Below are 9,895 nucleotides of genomic sequence, written 5' to 3'. Positions count from 1 at the left end.
TAAAAATTCTTTGGAATAAGGACTAATAACAGCAGCAATAATGACTGACTTTAAATGTAACCTAGTAAACATAGTTACTAAATAAGGAAAATGACTATAAAACACTACCCAAGAGGTTCTAAATGGGATGAGGGATACAAGTCAGAATCAAGCTGTGGAGTTTTATAAAACTCCAGCTTATATAAACCACTACACAGGTCCCTGAAATCTGGCACAGCTGCTGCTGTTGTTTGGAGCTGTCACGTAAATGTCAACTCACAGTGGCCCAACTAACAGAATAGAAATGTGTAATAGGGGGTTCTAGTTTATAATCTTTTAACAGAACAGATCACCATCTCGCAGCCTTGGGGTAGATTTAAACTGGCAATCTTCCGGTTAGCAGCTAAACTCTTAATTAAACATTGTGCCACCTGGGGTGGGGGAAGCACTTTATCATTTGAAACACTCTCTCAGGTGTTTCTGAAATACAGTATCTCTGTCCACCTTAGAGAATCACATCTTTCCTTACATATAGTTCAACCTGTTTTTTTTTTTTTCACTTTTTAAATATTTAGTGTCGAAATGTACTAATGTCATTGGAGACGTTTATTTAGGTTCAAACTACCATGAAACTTTGTTTTTGTTGTTATGTGTTGTCGAGTCAGTTCTAACTCATCGCGACTCTGTTTCCAAAGAGCGAATGGCAGACTGGAATCATCAATCATGAGCTTAGCAGTCCAGTGTTTATTCTACAGTGCCACACCAGGACTCTATTAGAAAACTTTAAACCCCTAGAATTTTGTCTGGAGAACCAAGGACAAAAATTGCACAAAAGAGGGGAAAGGAGAAATAACATGTAATGAATGTGCTTGCCTCTACATATATTACTATCTCATTTACTTAACAAGTCTATAAATTAGCAAAGCTGCACTTGAGCAAACTGACTTGTCAAAGTCATGAGGAATGTAAGGAAATCTTCCTCTAAATCTAAAGTACATGTACATTATACACGAATCTTTCTCCACAGACCCTCCCACTGCAGCATCTGGTCTTAATACGGAAGGGGTTGATGTTTCCTAAAGTTCAGAAAGTCACATGAGAGCTCTACTGCAAAATTAGCCCACTACAATTGCTCAGAATGTAATTCAAGAATCCCTACCATAGTTCCACATTATCAAGAGTCTAACCAAAAGCTATGATGCTAGGAACTTTACCTTGTGCCATTGAGTCGATTCCAACTCAAAGCTTCCCTGTATAGAGTTTCCAAAGCTTTAAATCTTCTCGAGAGCAGAGAGCCTGTTCGTTCTCCCTCAGAGCAGCTGGTTGGCTCGAACTGCGGACCGGAGTCCGCAGTCCACTGTTTTTTCATAGGGAGCCTCCAGGCAAAAGGGTGTGGGGCAAAAAGCCTTGCCCTGGGACCAGACTCTAGCACTGACTTTCAGGTATTCTTAATCAAATCAGCCCATTTCTGTGCACACAGCACTTAAGATTACTTATATAACTGTTGTGTCCACCACGAAAATTTACTCCCATAAGTTTTTTCATCATGTTTTAAAATCTCAGTACCACTAACACCTTGCCAATCCAAAAGCCAAAGCCACCGCCATCGAGGCAGTTTTGACACATATCGAGCCTGGACAGGATTTCCGAGACCGTAAATCTTTGGGGGAGTAGAAAGCCTCAATCTTTCGCCAGTAGAGAGGCTAGCGGGCTCGAACTGTTGACCTTGTGCCACCAGGGCTCTAACAATGACTGCTGGTGAAATAAATCGAGACCTAAGTCTCGCTCAGCTCCACCGGTAAAACGGAAATAACCAGCCTACCTTTTGGGACTGTCGGAGAGTTAAATGCGTCGGTATACAACGGCCACACGGGCTAAGGAAGCACCAGTTTCCTGCGTTCCCTCCGGGCAAGCTGGAAAAGATCACGCTCTTAGCCGGAGAACGGCCCTCTCCCACCCGAGAGACTCCAGCGAGAGGGTCGAGCAAGAGGACCGCGGAGCTCTCACACCGCGGCAGGGGTCGGGATCGGGGCCGGCCCGGCGGGTGGGGAGACCGGAGGTGGCAGGAGAGGCCCGTTCTAAGCCCGGAGGTCAGGAGGTTACAGCGACCCCTGCTCCGGAACCAGTCCGCAGCACTAAACCCAGTCCCACCTCCGCTCGCGTTCTTACCCGCTGCGAACGTCGCTGCAGGAGAAGCCAGAGAACTTGAGGTAGTCGGAGACACAGCTAGACGTCAGCCCAGGGCCCAAAGCCTTGTTCTCGCGAGAACACAGCCTACCTTCCACGCCTCTTGCCGCACGTCTGAGCGTCAAGGGCAGTCTGTTGTGTTCCGCCGAAAGCCCTCAACCGCCCTCTAGAGGGCGCAGGATTCAGGTGCGTTCCCTTTCTAGGCTCCCGGTTTTTTTCACTCTTAGTAAATAAATAAAATTAAATGAACATTTATTGAAGGCAGATTCTGTGCCGAGAACTAACTTAAGTATTTATTTCGCACTAATTGATCTCACAAGGTAGATCTTATTTGACCTTATGTGGTTCAAACCGACCTTGCAGTCCATTAACCCACCTTGCCACACCAGGACTCCCAAACAACAAATGATCTCACAAGGTGGATATTATTTGGTGTTAATTTACAGATGGAAAAATAAATATCTGAGCCCAGACTCCAAGCCACATCATCCTGACTCCCAATGACATGTTGGTTTGCATCCTATCACTCCATGCAAGTCTCCACACCCCATGTTTGTGGAGAATTAGTCCACATTGAACAGGTAGGCTAGGAGGCATGGGAGAAGAAAGCTGTTTAGCAGTTGCCCAGTGATTGTATACCAGGTAAACTTTAACTTGTTTGTTGTCTGTCACATAAGTGTATACACACATCAGGTACAGGTTAGGACCCCTAGATCCTGGGCCTCTAATACCCTGGCTTTGTACCCAGCCCTTGTGACTTGGTTTCCACCCCTTTACCCAGAGTCCTCCCTTACTAAATGAGGAGGAAAAGGATGACAGGAGACACTTTTAGATCAAAGTAGCTGAATATCTAACCACAAAAGTCCCGGACACGTCTTGTGGTTTGTGACACAAAGGAGCAAGTGCACTGGGGAAAGTTGTGTCGGAATAACTTTTACTTCATTATAATACTAACAGTCACAGCCCTGGCACCATGAGAGTGTACAAAAACCATGGAAATCACCCTGACAGTTGTTGTTGTTAAGTGCCATCCAATCAGTTAGTTGCAACCCATAGCAACCCTGTAGAGGTTTTCCAAGGAACGGCTGGTGAATCTGCACCACTGACCTTGTGGTTCAAAGGGATCTTGTGGTCCAGTGCTTATCCAACATTGTCACACCAGGACTCCTATTAGACAAGAAACTATATGGGTGACACCACAAGAGAACCAATGAAAATAAAAAGAATAATTACAGAATATAATGAAGACTTGCATTCCAATAAATTTGAAAATTAGGAAGAAATAGATACATTTTTAGAAAAACATGACTTACCTAAAATAACACAGTGAAATAGAAAACTTAAACAGACCTATCACAAAAGGAAAAATTGATCAGGTAAGTTTTAAAACTCAACAAAAAACGTCCAGGTCCAGATGGCTTTACTGGTGAATTCTACCAAGCATTTAGAGAAGAGTTGACACCAATTGTACTCAATTATTCCAGTAAATAAAAAAGAACAGAAAATTCTCAAATACATTTTATGAAGTAAGCATAACCCTCATACCAAAAACCAAACAAAGACATAGCTATAAAAGAAAATTATAGACCAAATCCCTCATGAACATAGATGCAAATTTTCTCAATAAAATCCTATCCTATTAGATTTTATTGAATTCAACAACCTATCAAAAAAAAAAAAAAATACATCATAACCAAGTGAGTTTCATGCTAGAGATACAAAGATGGTTCAATATTAGCAAAACAATCAACATAGTCTACCATATAAATAAAACAAAGGAAAAGAACCACATGATCATTTGTTGATGCAGAAAAGATACTTGACAATCCATTCCTAATAAAAACACTCAACAAATTAGGGAATCAAGGGGAATTCTTCAATATAATTAAGAGCATATGTACATTTCCAACAACCTACGTTACTCTCAATAGAGAGAAACTGAAAACATTCCTTTTGAAAATAGGAACCAGAAAAGAATGCCCTTTATCACTACTCCTATTCAATTTTTGTATTTGAAATCTAAATCAGACTTGCAATGCAAGAAAGGAAAATTAAAGGAATCCAAATTGTCAAAGAAGTAAACTCTATTTGCAGATGATAAAATCCTATACATAGAAAACCCCAAAGAAAGTTATTGGAACTCACTGGAAGATTCATAATAGTTGTTGTTGTTGTTAGGTGCCACTGAGTCGTTATCAACTCATAGCGACCTCATGCACAGCAGAACGAAACACCGCCGGATCCTGGGCCAACCTCACTACTGTTATCACACTTGAGTCCATCGATGCTGGCCAATCCATCTCGTTGGGGGTCTTCCTCGTTTTCTCTGACCCCTCCACCTTACCAAACATGATATCCGTCTCCAGCGACTGGTCCCTCCTGACAATATGTCTGAAGTATGAGTATGAAAGACGAAGTTTGGCCGTCTTGGCCTCCAAGGAGCATTCTGGCTGCACTTCTTCCGAAATGGATCTATTGGTTCTTTTGGCAGTCCATGACACTTTCAATATTCTTCTCCAACACCATAACTCAAAAGCATCAATTCTATGGTCTTCCTTATTCACTGTCCAGCTTTTGCAATGCATATGAGGTTATTGAAAATACCATGGCTTGGGTCAGGCGGACCTTAGTCCTCACGCTGACATCTTTGCTCTTCAACACTTTAAAAAGTTCTTGTGCAGCAGATTTGCCTAACGCAATAGTAGCAAGGTACAAAATAAATACGCAAAAATCAGTTGGATTCCTCCATACTAACAAAGACAGCTCTGAAAAGGAAATTAAGAAAACAATACTATTTACAATAGCCATCCAAAAGATGAAATAGTTAGGGGAAAATCTAGATAAGCAAAAGACAAAGAAAAGTATAAAACACTACTACAAGAAACCAAAAGAGACTTACAAAAATGGAAGAATATAGCATGCTCTTGGATAGGAAGGCTTAACATTGTGAAAATGTCAACACTACTCAAAGCAATCTATATTTATAGCACAATCCAGAGTCCAACATCATTCTTTAAAGAGATGGAAAAAATGATCACTAACTTTATGTGTAAGGGAAAGAGACCTCGGAGAAGCAAAGTACTGCTTAAGAAGAACAAAGTGGGAGGCATGTCACTTCCTGATCTCAAAAATTACTACATAGTCACAGTGGTCAAAATAGAAAACTACAACACTTTTACAAGAAAAAGACAAACCCAATTAAAAACTTGGTACACAACATGAACAGACAACTTCACCAAGGAAGACATTCAAGCAGCCAAAAAATATATGAAAAAATGTTCGTGATCATTGGCCATTGGTGGTGGTGGTGGTGATGAGCCATGGGGTTGGTTCCGACTCATAGTGAAACTGTACAGGGTTTCTGAGGCTGTAAATCTTTATGGGAGCAGAAAGCCATAGAGAGATGCAAATCACAACAGCCCAGCAGTCCCTCAACAGCGCTTAGCATCAACACACTGGACCACAAGCTGAGCCAGGCCTTCACCATCCCATCTCCCCACCCAAGTTCATGCATCACCTGCCAATCATCATGGAGCTGCGCTGTCACTTTTTTATAGTCGAGAAATATGAGGGAACTTCAGAAAGGTAATAGAAAAATTGAATTAAAATGAAATGGAATTTTTCTATGAACTTTTTTTTGATACATGCACATAATGGAATGCTATACAACATAGGCGAATAATGATGAATCTGCGAAACACTTAACAACATGGATAAACCTGGAGGACATCATGCTGAGTGAAATTAGCCAATCACTAAAGGACAAATATTGTTTGAGGCTGTGTAGTGCTGTTGGATCAGCACTGGGCTGCAAACCACAAGGTCGACAGTTCAAACCCACCAATTGTTCTTTGGAAACCCTATACAGGGTAGCTATGAGTTGGAATCCACTCAACCTCGACTGCACTTAACAAATCAGTGTTGTAAAAGGTCAAGAAAAGGTTTTCGTGTTAAAAGAAGCATTCTTAGATAGTTACCAGGGGTGGGGAGGAACAGAGAGTAATTTACTGGCTTTGTTGTTGTTAAGTGCAAAGAGCCAGTTTGCTCATTGTGACCCTGTAGAAGGTTTTAGAGGCTTTAAATATCCTTGGAATTAGAAAACCTCATCTTTCTCCTGAGGAGCAGCAGCTGACGGGCTCTAACCTCTGACCTTGTGATTCAAAGTCCAGTGTTTATCATATGGCGCCACCACATTCCTGGTTAGAGAGTAGATACGTGTTAACTTAGGTGATGGGGGAAGGCAAAGAAATAAAAGAGAAAGAAAGAAAATAAATGTGGATATTCATTTGCAGAAATTTAAGATATATCTAAATATTTATATATATTTTTCCCTCCCCTCTGTAACATGGCTTAGGTTAATGTTTGGATTTCTGGTTCTTTGTCATCTAACTTCTATCCATAGCTGGATTAGCTCAGTTACACTGTGTGCTATTCATTCTAATCAGGAAAACCTGATTTCTAATCAGTGGCTGACTCTATTCAAATCTAAGAGAATCCTGTTTCTCATTCTGAATTGTTGTTTTAAAGAGATATAAATAATGTCACAAAGGAACTCTGGTAGCATAGTGGTTATGAATCAGGCTGTGAACCTCAAGTTCAGCAGTTCGAAACTACCAGCTGTTCCACGGGAGAAACATGAGGCTTTCTGCTCCTGTAAAGATTTACAGCCTCGGAAACCCTGTACAGTGTCACTGAGTCGGAACCGACTCCACGGTACATAACCACCACCAAATAATGTCACCAGTTACTCATGTTACTCTTAATACACAAATCTAGAGCACTTTTTCTATAAAAGGCATGACAACAAATGTTTTATTTAGATATTGTATAAATCATATGATCTCTGTCCTGACTACTCAGTTCTCAGCCATCATAGTGCAAAAGCAGCCACAGATAACACATACAGGAATGAAATGACTATAATACATGGAAACTTTATTTTGGACACTGAAATTAGAATTTCATAAAATTATATGTATCAAGAAATACTCTTGATTTTTTTTCTTAGCAGTTTAAAATTGCAAAAATCTTCCCTAGCTCATGGGCAATAAAAAAAAAAAAAAAAAAAAAAAAGGTGGTTTTGACCCACCTTTGGGCTGTAGTTTGCCAACTGCTGATTTAGACTCATATCCAGAAAAGGAGCTCTGGTAGAGTAGTGGTTACGAATCGGTCTGTGAGCCGCAAATTCAGCAGTTTGAAACTACCAGCTGTTCTGCAGGAGAAAGATGAGACTTTCTGCTCCCGTAAAGATTTACAGCCTCGGAAACTCTGTACAGGGTCGCTATGAGTCGGAACCGACTCCACGGCACATAACAACAACAACATCCAGAAAATACAAAGAAATATGTCAACGGGAGCGCTGGTGGAACAGTGGGCTAAATGCTGGGCTTCTAAGTAAAACATTGATGGCTTGAACCCAGCAGTTGCTGTGCAGGAGAACGAGTTTGTCTGCGCCTCTGCTCCTTTAGCATAGTAGTTACGAATCGGGCTGCTAACCTCACAGTCAAGAGTTCGGAACTCCCAGCTGTTCTGCGGGAGAAAGATAAGGCTTTCTGCTCCAGTAAAGATTTGGTTGGTTGATTATGTGCCGTGGAGTCAGTTCTGACTCATAGCGACGCTGTACAGGATTTCTGAGACTGTAAATCTTTACGGGAGCTGAAAGCCTCATCTTTCTCCCGAGGAACAGCTGGTAGTTTGGAAGTGCTGAGCTTGCGGTTCGCAGCCCGATTCCCTGTGCAGGGTCGCTCTGAGTCGGAACCGACTCCACAGCATATAACCACCACCGTAAAGATTTACAGTCTCAGAATCTCTTAAGGAGCAGTTCAAATCTGTACTAGTCACTATGAGTCGTTATGACAAGATGGCACCGGGTTTGTTTTGTTTTATAGGTCATCAAGAAAAAGGGCTAATAGAGAAATACCATAAAGATTTAGTGCACAAAAGAGTGTATCAATGCGCTGGATTGCAAGGTCGGTCTAAGGGGCATTTTAAACCTACCAGCCGCTCCGGGGAACCCTCCGACCCCACACCCCACAACAACAACAACAAATGGCCAATATCCATATGCAAAGGTGTTAAACTTTATTAATAACAGATAATGCAAACAACACAAAGCAACTCAGAATAATTTTATACACAATTAGAATGGATTAAAGGAACAAATACTGACAAAACCAAGTTTTATAGGTTGAATTGTGTCACCAAAATTATGTCGAAGTCCTAATTCCTGGTCCCTGTAAGCATGGCCTTACTTGGGGAAGTAGGGTATTTGAAGAGGTTATCAGTTAGATTAATTTAGGGTTATCTTGGAGTAGGGTGGGAACAAATGCTATCTGCACAGTGTACTCAGAACCTACTCCAGAAAAGAGAAAGAATGAAAATACCAGGCCGGCTGTGGCTCTGTTGGCTAATGCCTAAGGTCGGTTTGAACTGCCAAGGTCGGCAGGTCAAGCTCAACAGCCACTCCTTGGAAATCCTATAAAGGGTCATTATGAGTCAGAACGAACTCCATGGCAGGCACTTCAGAAGAACAACAAAATGAAGACACAGACAGAGAGGGAGCCCTGCTGCAATAGTATGCCTGCATCGCCTGGGGCTACCAGGAGCAGGGGACAAGAAGGCATTGTGGACAAGGGAGAGTACCTGGTTCTGAATCCGGACTCCACCCTGAAGCCAGAACTGTGAGACAGTAAATGTCTATTCTTAGGAGCCACCTAGCTTGTGCTATTTTGTTATTGTAGCCCTAGGAAAGTAATACACCAAGTATTGACAAACAGAGACACCATGGGGACAGTGAAAATGTGTACAATTACTTTGGAAAACTGTTTAGTAATATCTATTGAAGAAGAATACATGTAATTCATTGTAAAAATGTATGCTCATTAGCCTCTCCATTTAAAACAGGGATAATCTACTTACATGGCAAAAGAGAATGCAAGAAAGAGCAGAGATAAAGATGGCAACATATGCACAGAACAAGAAAGAGATAAAAAAGTATTACACCTGCTTCTCATTTATTGGCTATCTCACTATCCAACACCTCACATTTATGATCTACTATCTCTGGTAGCATAGTGATTACGAATTGGGCTGCGAACCACAAGGTCAGCAATTCGAAACTACCAGCTGTTCTGCAGGAGAAAGATGAGGATTTCTGCTCCTGTAAAGATTTACAGCCTCAAAAACTCTGTACAGGGTTGCTATGAGTCAGAATCGACTCCACCGGCACATAACAACAACAACATCTAACTATTTTGCATATTAATATTACACTTGTAGCAGCAATGAATGCTGAGATGTGAGGTGAGAGTAACACTAGCTGGGATTGTTAAGGTGTTTGTTCAACTTGACTAGGCCGTGATTCTCAGTGGTTTGACAGTTTTGTAGTGGTATAATCATCCGCCGTTCTGTACTCTGATGGGATCATCCTCCATTATCTGGTAACTCCAATTCTCACATGGTGACCTGGTCTTTAGAGTCTAACCATGTGAATATGTGAAAAGAGAATGTATAGAAACACAGATATGTTTGTCTCCATACTACCAGAGGGGGTTATAAAGATTCTTCTCTAAAGCTTAAAAACACACGCATCCTTAAAATGATTTCTTTTTCTCCCTGTACATTTGACAACTTAAAATTCCTAATAATATTTTCTTTCATCCAATAAAAAAGTGTCTTCTAAGCAATTGCATTGCTGATGTCGGATGGATCTTGGCTGAAAGCATAGAAT

This window comes from Chrysochloris asiatica, unplaced genomic scaffold, assembly GCF_000296735.1.
Source record: "Chrysochloris asiatica unplaced genomic scaffold, ChrAsi1.0 scaffold00289, whole genome shotgun sequence".
Classification (NCBI taxonomy): Eukaryota; Metazoa; Chordata; class Mammalia; order Afrosoricida; family Chrysochloridae; genus Chrysochloris; species Chrysochloris asiatica.
Note: the sequence above shows the minus strand (reverse complement) of the source record.